The sequence below is a fragment of the Pinus tabuliformis genome, chromosome J (genome assembly GCF_031772625.1).
Source record: "Pinus tabuliformis cultivar Carrire ecotype Pingquan chromosome J, CPIR1, whole genome shotgun sequence".
Lineage (NCBI taxonomy): Eukaryota > Viridiplantae > Streptophyta > Pinopsida > Pinales > Pinaceae > Pinus > Pinus tabuliformis.
The window spans coordinates 1,197,810,838-1,197,824,111 of record NC_142295.1 but is presented as its reverse complement, the minus strand read 5'-3'; the positions used below and the strand labels follow the sequence as shown (position 1 = coordinate 1,197,824,111).

Sequence of the window (13,274 nt, the reverse complement as noted above, 5' to 3'; positions counted from 1 at the left end):
ACCTCATAAATGTATAGGTGTTTCATGTATATAGAGATGTGTGACAATATTAGATTAAAACTACGTGAGCATCACCTGGGCAATTTTCAATGTCATTGATCTGGACTGTTTCAATTTCAGTAGTGCTCAAAACTTCATCTCCCTCAAATTCTCTCTCAACTTATGAGTAGGCCCTAATGTTGAATGGAAAAACCATTTACTCAATTTAAATTTCAATTTCACTATTGCTAATAACTACTTCCATGAAGTGGCCATCTTAAATTTTATGGGAACTAAATCCCACATAAACCAATCAATCTAAACCTCATGAATATATATATCTTCATGTAAATAGAAGTGTGTGACAATATTTCTTCCACAGAACTCCCATGAAGTTTGAACTTCAACCTTGATGCAAACTAAATCCCACATAGACTAAGTAATCTACGCCTCTTGAATATATATGTACTTCATGTGTATAGAGATGTGTGACAATATTTCTTCCACTGAATTGTAACGCACCTCTAAACACCCCCCCTCCCCACAAAAAAATAAAATAATGAATGAATGAATGAGTTCAAAATTACCTGTTTTTTTCTCGTTAATAAGAATGTTTGAGAAACGTAAGTTTTAAGTTCAGGAGTGCCTATGGTAAAGAAAGCATCATAACTACGATCAAATTCTTCATTGATTTAAAACGGTTAAAAGGATGAATTCAAAAGTTATTAAAGACACAAAGTCATAAGTCATTGTTGTGACATTGCACAAGAATATCTGTAAGAAAGTAGGTTTTAACAATCCATAGACAATTTTGTAGGACATCCCATTTCTTACCAGCGAACTAATTTCATAGTTTAAAATAACATGGTCAAAAAACACAAAGGAAATTTTTAATGCATACAATTCCACCATCGTGTGCTTTTGAACCTATGGACATTACACCATCAGGTACTCTTGAATATATGGATTACCTTTGCACCGTTCCTGACACATTTGAGGTTGCTTGTCACCTTTAGAAACTTTTGTTTTTGTACAGACTATTCCATGTATAATAAAATTTACATCATTATGTACAGACTATTCCATGTATAATAAACTTTACATCTTCACATGGATGACATATATAATATATTGAAGTAACAACTTACCCTTAAACACATGAATAATGTACTTTTAGAAAAGCACGATGAAATTATTCCCAAGCTTGGAAAACCAAGTTCAATCGTAAAGCCAATCCAAACTAAAGATCACTTGAACCTCATCAATGGTGAGGTTATGAAGGGTATATGCTTTTATGGACAACCATGCTTTGCACTGCTTTTCACTATCAAATTATGACTACACGTTTTAAAGATCTTGGTATTACTGTAGGGACTTCATTCAATATTGAACACTCCCTCATGTCCAACAATTCTAACTTTGATAGCTGATCAAATTCAGTGGGAAGGTCCTGCAAAAGCCTGCAAAGTGAAATATCTAAATATTCTAGCTGCCCAAGTTTGCAAATGGAAGATGGAAGCCTCTACAAGCTTGGACAAGCAGACAATCTCTGCACCCAAAGTGACTTTAACCATCCCATGTCATCAGGTAAGTTTTGGATAAAATGACATTTAGTAACAGACAACCTTCGGAGGGAGGTTAAATTGCATAGTTTGACTGGCAATTCCCCCAAATCACTGCAATGATCGATATTAATTTCCATAATGTTTGGAAAGTTAAAGGGCTCACGTTCCATATCCATTAGAGTGTTATTCCCAAGGCTGTCACATAAGCACACAAACAACTTTTCCAACTTCTCACAGAACCTACAGTTCTCATACAAAGGAGAAGCAATAATCACCTTATGAAGAAAATGAGACCTAATTCAAATAGGTGAAGGAAATCTTGGTAGCCCACTAATATTTGCACCGACGGAATTGTAATTGTATACTATAAGAACTTTCTATTTTGGCGTCCTATGTAAAGATGTTGGAAGACAATATTGATTTGCAGAAAAGAATAATGCCAAAGCGTCCACCTCAGGAAAATCAATTTGACACCAATATTGTCCTTTCATTGCACCTACAAGTCCCAGAAAGATAAAACGCAATGTATGATGCTGATTAAAATGCTTATCAAACACCTTAGTAAACTTGGAAAATTAGTAAATTGAATTCATAATTATTTAATGTTTCTTATGGAAAGGGAAAGAAAGCAGGTTTCATGAGCAGACATCCCTATGTAATTTGAAACAAACTAAGCACGAGATGCCTGATCTTTGATAGTAGTTAGCCATTATGTGGGAATTTTATCCTCTTTGGATGGCATGAAGAGCCTCTTAGGAGAGATAATGTTATCCTGGCTTTCCATGTACAGGGATAAATCCCGCATTACATCATGTTGAGAAAAGGAGAACTCAACATCACAGTTGTAATTGATGGCCCCACTCCTAACCCATTAAAACCTTGTGTTAACCAAACCAATCATGGTATCTCAAAAGGCCCCTTTTATCTCTAGTTTGATACTAACATATTTATTTATCTTACCCTCCCGGTTCTATTTCTAAAAAAGAAGGAAAACTTGGTTTCCAAGTCTTTAGAAAGAAAAGTCACACCGAAAGATATTTGCACGCAAATTCCCATCACCACCCTAATCAGAAAATTGGAACCATAAGGACCTTAACCACTAGGACTGCTAGAATATTTGACCCTGACCATCTAAAATTTGAACTTAACCATCTTCACAAAGTATTTGAACTAAATGGTTACAATAAGAACACCATTAGTAAATCCATGCACCAATCCCTAAGCAAGAATAACAATAATAACAAAGATAAAGAACAAAAATATTAAATCACTCCTAAAATCTCCCTTCCTTATATAAAAGGTATCATCGACAAAATTACAAAAATTCTTAAGAAACATAATATTAATGTAGCTTTCACTCCCCCTAACACCATCAAACAATTATTTAACTCTGTTAAAGACTCCATAAACCCTAACCATCAAAAAGGTGTTTATATTATACCTTGTTCATGCAGTAAATAATATATAGGTGAAACAACAAATCTTTTAACATTAGAATCAAAGAGCACACCACTAACTTACGAAGAGAAAGGACCTCAAAATCTGCCTTAGCGGAACATGTTCACTCTTCCTCACACTACATCTACATGGAAGAAGCCAAACTAATTAAAAAAGAGGACCATTATCTTAAAAGAAAAATCAAAGAAGCCATTGAAATAGAAAAAAGAAAAAACAACTTGAATCAGGACGATGGATTAAAACTAAGCAATACTTGGAAACCATTACTGGAAATCATAAAAACCCAATAATTAACTCTCATAATTAGTCCCTTAGAAATAATTTAGGTCTCATATCATATCTAGTTCCAACAAATTAACTTCATTATTGTACATTTACATTCAATTTCATCCTCAATCATAAAATAATATATATTAAATAATTTAATCCTAATTCATAGATGCAATTATTGAATTAATCTAATAATCTCCATAAGACTTGCTCATCGTAAAAGGTCACTCTTTTAATTTTATAAAATATAAAACAATCATAATACCTCTAATAAACATCTCAATACGATGGAGCTTCAATTTTTTTTTACATATTATTAATTATAATCTTATAACCTCATAAGAAATCCATTGATATAAAATTAAAAGATTGTAATAGGATTCATAATTTAAATAAATGGAATAAATAAAAATAACAACCCTAATAACTAATTAACCCTAATTTTATATTAAATCAATATATTATATTGGTCAGTAATATTAAATCTAATTAAAATATCACTTATAATAGAATCTCCATTTTTAATTAAATCACTAAGGATCTAAACCTCAATTCTATTAATATATTAATAAACTATTTAAGAATATGTAATTCTACCCAAAATAACTAATAACCATGGCCGACTAAATCATTTCATATTGATCCTTTCCATAAACTATATATATACTTAAGATTAGCTCTATGATACATCATTAATCTCCTCTTAAACAATTGGTGTATCCCATGAGGATGGACTCACTTGAAAGTCTGAAACGTTGGATTAAATAAACTCTATAAACAGGTTATTCCTCTATATATATATATATATATATATATATAATATACAATTTAGATAATATTTATAAGCCTCAATTTTTCTAGGATGTTCATGATTTATCGAAGGATATCAAAGCCCAAAAGCAAAATAATTAAAGTTAAGAAGCATACATGAAGAGGCTGAAGCAATGATCAAAACAAATTCATAGGCAACGATAAAAGTAAACATGTTCTACAGAACATACATGAAGACGCCAAATAATTTTTATTTTTATTTTTTTAAAACATCATATTACATCTAGATATAGCCGGATAAAGAGATATAACCAACCCTGTACAGAACGGTAGGGGAAGGTAAGCAAGTCCTGATATGACGTATGGCCAAAAATCCCCCATAACAAGCGAAAAGACAGAAAGATATGTTCTTCAAAGGAAGCAATCAACCAGAAGGATAAACAGATAGCGTTTAGAGAATCCAGAAAAATCCAGAATTCCAAAAAGGTTCATTTCCACCACCAGAAAAGAAAATGCGAAATATGCTAAAAATCAGTGTCCTTGAAAGACATACCTAGGAATTCTGCAATGAAAAAAGAGGTTATGTACCAAGGAGAGAGAATTCCTAAATGGAAAAGGTTTCTGCTTCAATTTTTACATCCATATTCCAGCAACCCTTTTGAGAAATGAGTCATTTATTTGATAATATATCAACTTGGGAATTTTGAGCTCTGTTGATATGCTGAATAGTGTAGTCATCCTTCCTCCCCCAAAGAGACATGATTCTATTCAAAACAAATTCATACGCAATAGTAAATGTAAATAGATTCCATAATATATACTCTAGATAGCTTGTGAGATTCAAGAGATTTCAACTTGGAAATTCTAGCAAGATGTCGAAAGAATCTGCTCATTCCATCTAGGGAACATATACCCAAATGTCCACGTTAAACTTTCTACCTTCGAGAAAAGCCCCCAAATCCAAAAAGCATTGTTTATGTTTATCATCAAGCATGTCTATACTCATTTCCAAGCATTTAGGAAGACTCTCCTTGTGATAATCTGATATAGATTCAGATTTTGATAGTTTTCTTTGAGCATTTCTCTAAATTGGCTTGGGCTTACCGTACAATGAGCTTCCAATGACCTTGAGGTCAAGTGGTAAGCCCTTACACTCTGCTGCAACCTATAACTATAGTGTAAGTTAAAATGTGTGCTAGTTGTCTACATAAATCATGACTTTAAAACACTTACTGGAGCTACATTAAAGGCATTTTTTTTAGGTCTTAAACTTGGGTATTAATTGAAAAATTGGCATTTACGTAAAAGATGAGTAAGATGGAGAAAAGGTTGAGGCATATGCCATAATGGATAGTGTGTATAATTCATACATGTTTAACCAGAACCTCATTTTCTATTGTGGGAATCGAACTCTTATCAAAAGTCTAGAAGAAGAAAAGAGACAGAGAATTAGCATCCTCCAACAGACGCATATTATACAAATGAGTATTTTCTGTAATTCTAATGGTGGAATCTGTTGAGATTTCTTTTAATTAAATTTGGAGAAAATCTCGTGAATGTGACAACAATAGGATTTGTTGCTAAATTGACTCCATTTAATCTTGATGAGGAGTTATTGCATCCTATATTTGTTGTGAGTGAATTTATGATTCAGTTTCTACTCCCAGCTATAAAATGTAAGCCCGTAGAGGCAAATGTGTATGAGGGATGTGAGGTGAGTGGGAGAGTGTTAGGATATTCCGACACATAGGAAATAGTTAAGTACAACTTGGTCTAGTATAGAGTTAGGTAAAGTGTGTTTCTTTACTATGTACATTTTGTAACTTACAATCCGACGGTCACGATATGTAGTGATCCGACGGTTCATTCTCTCCTCGGTATTACCAACACTTGATCCGTGGCTTAACATCCGATTGGTCCATGATCTCTATTTAAAGAGCATGGAGGGTCATTTGTAGGTTAACCGTTCATGAGAGAAGCTTATGTAAATTTTCATTCTTTTATTAAAAAATTCCCTGAAGTGGCCGCGTTGGCTCAGGCCGTGGACTGTTTTCCTCTTTGAGGGTTTTAACCACGTCAAAAGTACTGGTGTATTGATCTGCGATCTGTTTGTGAGCGGTGTCCTTTGGTGTTCTGTCTGAGGAACTTACCCTGTAAATTCCTACATGGTATCAGAGCTATTTGAGGGCCGCGTCTATTGGTGATCCAAATCTGAAGTCGGTAGAACTGCATCCGACTACAGTTTCCTAGATCTACTGTTTTGACTGCTTTCAGGCCAAGAGGACTGCTCTGTTGTGTTGGGAGCATCTGTTCCAGTGAGGAACCCCTTTCGTTTCACGCGAAAAGGTTTCCGATAGCCCTAGCTGCGTCATTTTTAAGATCTGGAGGTATACAATGTTTATTTGCAGTTTACAGTTATTTTCTCTCTGTTTATTTCGGTTTTCGGTTTATTTAGCTTTTTTTTATTACCGGATCTATACCTTTCATTTATGTGTATGATCTTTTCCCTGCGACTTTGTGCGATCTGGGCAAATCAGAAACAGAAAGGAAGGATTTTTCTCATGCGTATGCTCTTTTCCGCTACACCTTAGTGTGATCTCGGAAAATCAGAAACATTGAGGAAAATATCTAGTTTCCGGCTAAAGCTAACTTCGAGCCGCAAGGTTCATTTTTTTGTATGTCCGTGTTGGGTTTTGTGTTTTTTGTTTTGTAGGGAAAAAGAGCTTTCTCAAAGCAAGCACGCAACCCAAAGCATCAACCCCCCTCTCTCTCTCTCTCAAACTTTTTGTATAGCTCACTTGGTGCAAAGCTAATTTATGAGAGTAGAGGTCTTGGGTTCAAGTCTCCATTTTGTGGGGGCGGATTTTTCATTTCCGCACATTCCCATACTTCGTCGGCGACTTCATCAATTTTCTTCAAAAAGCCATAACTTCTTCATCCGGAAGCCGTTTTCAGAACCGTTTTTTTGAAACAGCCTAATTTTTCGATGTCTTTCCATTGAAACACTTAGTTTCAGCATCTATAGCTTCAGTTTTTTTTTTAAATGGAAAGTCCATGCCAAGTTATTCTTGACAGCACCAACTACTTCCAATGGTGGTCCTACATTGTGGATTTACTTAGAAGTAAAGGTCTTTACAGAATAGCCACAGGCCAAGAGACCAAACCAAAAGATGAAGACAAGGTAGTTAAATGGGAAAATAGGCAAGACCAAGCACGTGGGTTGATAGGGATGTCTATTTCTCCAGATCTTAGATTCCATATTGCAGAACTTGATACTCCTGATGAAGCAATGAAACAGATTACTAAAGTCTTTGGAATTAAAAATGAACTTAAAGCCCATCAACTTGAAAATGAATTGCTTACATTGGACCCCAATAATTTTTCTTGCATTGAAGATTTTTTGTCCAAGTTCAAGACCCTTAGACTTCTCTTGGAAGGTGTTAAGGTTAAGAAAGAAGATAGTAGCCTTATCTACTCCATTCTTACTAAGTTGGGACCAGCCTATTCGTGTTTGTTTCCACCTTCCATTCTACAAGAGAAGCCTTCATTTCTCAAGGACAAGCCTACAAGTCTCTTTCCTTTGATTCCTTTTGTGATTCTTTAATAAGAGAACAAGAAAAACTCTTACACCTTGGTCTTCTTCATCTTGGAAACTCTTCTAAGAAAGCGTTAGCCGCCCAGCAGCAACCAAATTCAAAGAATCCTAAGAAGTCGTATCCTAAAAGGAATGGTCCTAAACCAAACAAGGGTCCTAAGCAATTTCCGCCTCAAAATGAAAAATCATTTCAACAAAATGATAAGACAAATAAAAACAAATGGAAGAAGACTGATAGACATTGCAACTTTTGTAATCGAGATGGCCACTTAGAATCCAAATGCTTTAAGAAGATGGAAGCCTTGGAAGCAGCAATGAAGAAGCATAACATCCATTTGGAGCCATCTTCAACTTCAACTTCAACTTCATCTTCAGGAATGGCACTTTATGCATGTGGTTGTCAAGCATCTCGGTCTGGCTATGCACTAAATGTATCTTCTTCTTCTCATTCTCATGAGTGGCTCATTGACTCTGGAGCTTCTTATCACATGGCCAAAAACAAAGCCATGTTTTCTTCTTTAAATGATTGTAACACCAAAAATATATATGTTGGTGATGATAGATCTCTTAGTGTTGTAGGGGCTGGAACTGTTCATCTAGACAATGGTTAGTTTAATGATGTATTATGTGTTCCAACCTTATCCTGCAACCTTCTATCTGTATATCAGATAACCCATTCAGGTGAAGGTAAAATCGTTGAATTTTCACCTCACAATGTTGTAATTAAGGACCTAAGAGATCCTAGACAGATTTTAGCTACTGGCATTGTTGATGATTCTACAAGGTTGTATAAGTTTCACAACTTTGGGTGATCAGATCTTCCCTCAGTATTTGTTGCTCATAATGATGAAGTGAGCAAACTTTGGCATGAGCAATTTGGTCACTTAAACTATCGCTCTCTTCAGAATCTATGTAAAGAAAATATGGTGACAGGTCCTCCAATGGTATCTTGCAGAGATGGTGTTTGTTCCGGATGTGTACTCGGAAAACATCATCGGGACAGTTTTGAAAAACGTGCCTCTTGGCACGCCTCAGCACCTTTACAGCTCGTGCATAGTGATTTATGTGGTCCACTTCCAGTTGCTTCATTCTCTGGCTACAAGTATTTATTAACTTTCATTGATGATTTCTCCATACGCACTTGGGTATACTTCTTAAAACTCAAGAGTGAAGTATTTAACATGTTCTTGGCCTTTAAGGCCTTTGTTGAAAAACAATCTGGACATCAAATTCTTAAGCTAAGATCTGATAATGGCGGAGAATATGTTAAAAACACATTCATCAACTTTTGCACTGAGAATGGAATTCAAATGCAACATATTGTTCCATATACTCCACAACAAAATGGTGTAGCTGAAAGGAAGAATCACACCTTAAAGGAAATGGCTAATTGTATGCTTCAATCTAAAGGACTTAGTCTTAATTATTGGGCAGAAGCAATTAACTGTGCAAATTAAATAATAATTCGCACTCCTACTAAGGTTTTAAAGAATATCACTCCAGAAGAAGCATGGAGCTCAATCAAACCAGATGTAAGTCACTTTCGTGTTTTTGGAAGTGAAGCATGGGCCCATATTCCAGATGAGAAACATAAAGCTTTAGAACCTAAGAGTGAAAAATGTATTTTTGTTGGATATTCTGAAGATGTCAAAGGATATAGACTTATTCCACTTAAGTCCAAAAATGTTATCATTAGAAGAGATGTAAAGTTTGTTGAAAATATATCGGCCTACGAGCCTAGTTCGGCGGATGTGCCACCTCTCCCTATCTCTTCTACTTTTGAAAATATTTCTTCTTCAGATGATGAAAGCGAGGATGAAAATCCTCCCCCACCTTCTCAAGATCCTCCTTCAGCTCCTCAGCTTCCAAAATGGGTCCGTGCTACTCGGGATGCAGCAGGTGATATTGCCGTGATCCTACAGATCAGCGACGTACATGTTCTCAGTTCGAGAGAACCTCTTCTTTACTGGCTCAAGCTTCAGTGAATTATGATCCTGACACCTTTGCAGAAGCTTCAGGCCATCCAGATTCGGAAGCAGCTATGAATGAAGAATATCATTCATTATTGGCAAATGATACATGGGATCTTGTTCCTCTACCAAAGGGACGAAAACTTGTTAGATGCAAATGGGTTTACAGAACCAAGTATGGACCAGATGGGAAAGTTGATAAACATAAAGCTCGTCTTGTTGCTAAGGGTTTTTCAAAAGTTGAAGGCATTGACTATACTGAAACCTTCTCCCCTGTTGCCAAAATGAACTCTATCCGCCTTGTTCTTTCCCTTGCTACCTCTTTCAAATGGGAAGTCCATCAGATGGATGTTAAGTCCGCCTTCTTGCATGGGGACTTGCATGAAGAAATCTATATGGAACAACCTATTGGCTTTATACAAACAGACTCCAGCCTTGTATGTCGGCTTAAAAAATCCCTTTATGGTCTCAAGCAAGCTCCTCGAGCTTGGTATGCCAAAATGGATAACTTTCTTTTAGAAAATGGCTTTTCTAGGTGTCATTCTGACAATACTGTCTACACCAAGAAAGTGGGCAAGTCTCTTATCATTCTTGTTCTTTATGTTGATGATCTTACCCTGACTGGTAGTGATCCCAACCTTATAAACCATGTGAAGTCTAGACTTAAAAGGAAGTTTGAAATGACAGACTTAGGACACTTACATTATTTTCTTGGTCTTCAAGTCTTGCAATCCAAGGAAGGTATTGCCCTTTCCCAATCCAAGTATGACTATGATATTCTACGCCATTTTCACATGGAAGACTGTAAGCCAGCCCCTTCTCCCTTTCAGTATGGAGTCAAAATTTCAGTCACTTGTACTTCTCCTAAAGTTGATGCTACCTTATACCGTCAACTTGTAGGAAAACTTTTGTATCTAACCCATACTCATACTAACCTTTCCTTTGTTGTTGGCCTTGTTGCTCGGTTTATGCAAAACCCACGTGAAAGCATTGGAAAGCAGCTAAAAGAATACTTCGTTATGTTCGAGGTACAGTTCAGTTTGGGATTCATTACAGTGTCGAAGCATCTCCTATATTGGTTGGTTTCATTGATTCCGATTGGGCTGGTGACCCTGATGATCAGAAGTCTACTGCAGGTTATGTGTTCACTCTTGGTTCAGGACCTATTACATGGGCTTGCAAGAAACAAGGTGCCATTTCTCTTTCTTCAGCAGAAGCAGAGTATCGTGGTGCCGTAGAAGCTAGTAAGGAAGCCTTGTGGCTTCGTCAGATCATGTCAGAGTTTGGCTTTCAGCAGCAGCATCCGACTACACTTTGGTGTGATAATCAAAGTGCCATTCAACTATGCAAAGATCCAGTCCAACATCAGTGCAGCAAACACATTGAACTGCACATGCACTTCATCAAAAAGCTCATTCATGACCATGTTCTTGAAGTGCAATATTGTTCAACAGATGATCAAGTTGCAGACATCTTTACAAAGGCTCTCACAGAGGCGAAGTTCACTAAACTTCGATTTATGGTTGGAGTTCAGGAAGTTGTCACTAAGGGGGGATAGGCTCTAGTGCCTCCTTCCTTCTCCTATTGTGTCATATTTGTAAATCCTTCAATCCTATCCCAAGTTGTTCTTAAGGGGGGATGTTAGGATATTCCGACACATAGGAAATAGTTAAGTACAACTTGGTCTAGTATAGAGTTAGGTAAAGTGTGTTTCTTTACTATGTACATTTTGTAACTTACAATCCGACGGTCACGATATGTAGTGATCCGAAGGTTCATTCTCTCCTCGGTATTACTGACACTTGATCCGTGGCTTAACACCCGATTGGTCCATGATCTCTATTTAAAGAGCATGGAGGGTCATTTGTAGGTTAACCGTTCATGAGAGAAGCTTATGTAAATTTTCATTCTTTTATTAATAAATTGCCTGAAGTGGCTGCGTTGGCTCAGGCCATGGACTGTTTCCCTCTTTGAGGGTTTTAACCACGTCAAAAGTACTGGTGTATTGATCTGCGATCTGTTTGTGAGCGGTGTCCTTTGGTGTTCTGTCTGAGGAACTTACCCTGTAAATTCCTACAGAGAGCAGATGAGAAACTCTGTTGTTGTAATCCTGCTGTTGTAATCCTCCAGTTGATGAATGAGATTGTCGATGCCTCTGTTTGGTGGATGTTGGGTGAACCACATTAAAATCTCTGTGTCTTCATGTTTGTTTATGTTGTGTGTGATTATTTAGTTTCCACTGTGATTTTTGCTCCTACATAATCTTGTCTGGTTGTGATCATTGTCTTGTATCCTTTTGCCTCAAACAACAGGTGTTCCAGAGTTGATGTCGACCAAACATCATCCAAAACCACCAAAGTCGGCCAATATATTAACCTAAGTTTTTCCTGCAATTGGTCATGTGCATCCTCTATGCTCTGGAATTTAGGCCTTTGGCCACCAATTATCTTCTCTCACATTGTCTCTAACAGGATATTTACATTTGGATTTGATGGATTGTTCGGCGATTTTAGCCGCCTCGAATTGTTTGTGAAGATCATTGACATATGCACTTAGCTTCTACAAAAGACCGATAATTTTGGGCGAACCTTGAACTTCAATCAAATCCTTGATTTTCTCTTGAAACTCTCAAACCCTCCTTCTGTATTGCCACTTTTTGTATAAATCAAAGACCTGTAAATGCCTTGGCTTGTGTAGCTGCTTCGCCTGCTCCATCCATTCTTGTTCGGTTGTGCCTCGTTGCTCCTGACAATTTTTCATGGCATTCCATATCTTCAAGAGGTATTTTTCCTCTTTTATCGAAATTTGCTTCCGGCGTGTTCATCCTAATGTCCAGAACAACCACTTTTACCTCCAAGACTGCCAGTAACTCCTCAAATTTCCTTTGTAATAGCTCACATTTTTTATCCAAGAGCACCAGATGCGCCTCTCTCACCTGGTCCTCCAACTCACTTCTCTGATTAAAGAGGGTCGACATATTCTCCACAATCTCCATTAACTGTTCGGAGCCCTTCGTCATTCTCTCTTGTTCCTATGCAAGGGAAGCCTCCATGGCCTCTGTTAATCGTTCCAACAACCTCCTCATTCTCTCCTGGGCAGGCCCAGGGGAAGCCAGGGTGTTTGTCGCCATAATAATTCACCTGCTCGTCCAAGGATTTAGAACAATGCCTCATAGACCCACATTCCCCACAATTCCACCTGAGTTGCAACTTAAATGACACTGAACTTTTTTATTCATAAATGTCACTAAAATTGGCTCAAAATTCTGCAAAATTTTGCCGAAATGTGTCAAAATATAATTGGTTCGAATGATGAAAATAAATCTCTGTGATTGGGTGGGGTGATCAGTGTTTGCCCACCCAATCTCGCAAAGAACAAGTGGATATTACTGCATTTTTTTATATATATATATATATATATATATATGATATATATATATATATATATATATATATAGATATAGTTTTTATTAACTCTTCAACAAATTTTATAAAATATGCATTTCGAACAACATCAAATTTACATTTTTAAGTTACACTTATTCATATAAACAATCATAATATTTATTAAATCAAATTGATATATTTTCTTATGTTTAATCAAATTATTATATGAATCATATTTATAATAAATTTATTATTTAAATGATAACATAGAAAATTTAAA

The 13,274-nt window shown here is 36.3% G+C and overlaps 1 pseudogene; it reads right to left on the bottom strand.

Annotated features, from left to right (window-relative positions):
* Positions 1 to 1,197: 1,197 nt before the first annotated feature.
* Positions 1,198 to 12,627, bottom strand: LOC149231414 (putative disease resistance protein At4g33300; annotated as a pseudogene).
* Between the last annotated feature and the right edge of the window lie 647 nt (positions 12,628 to 13,274).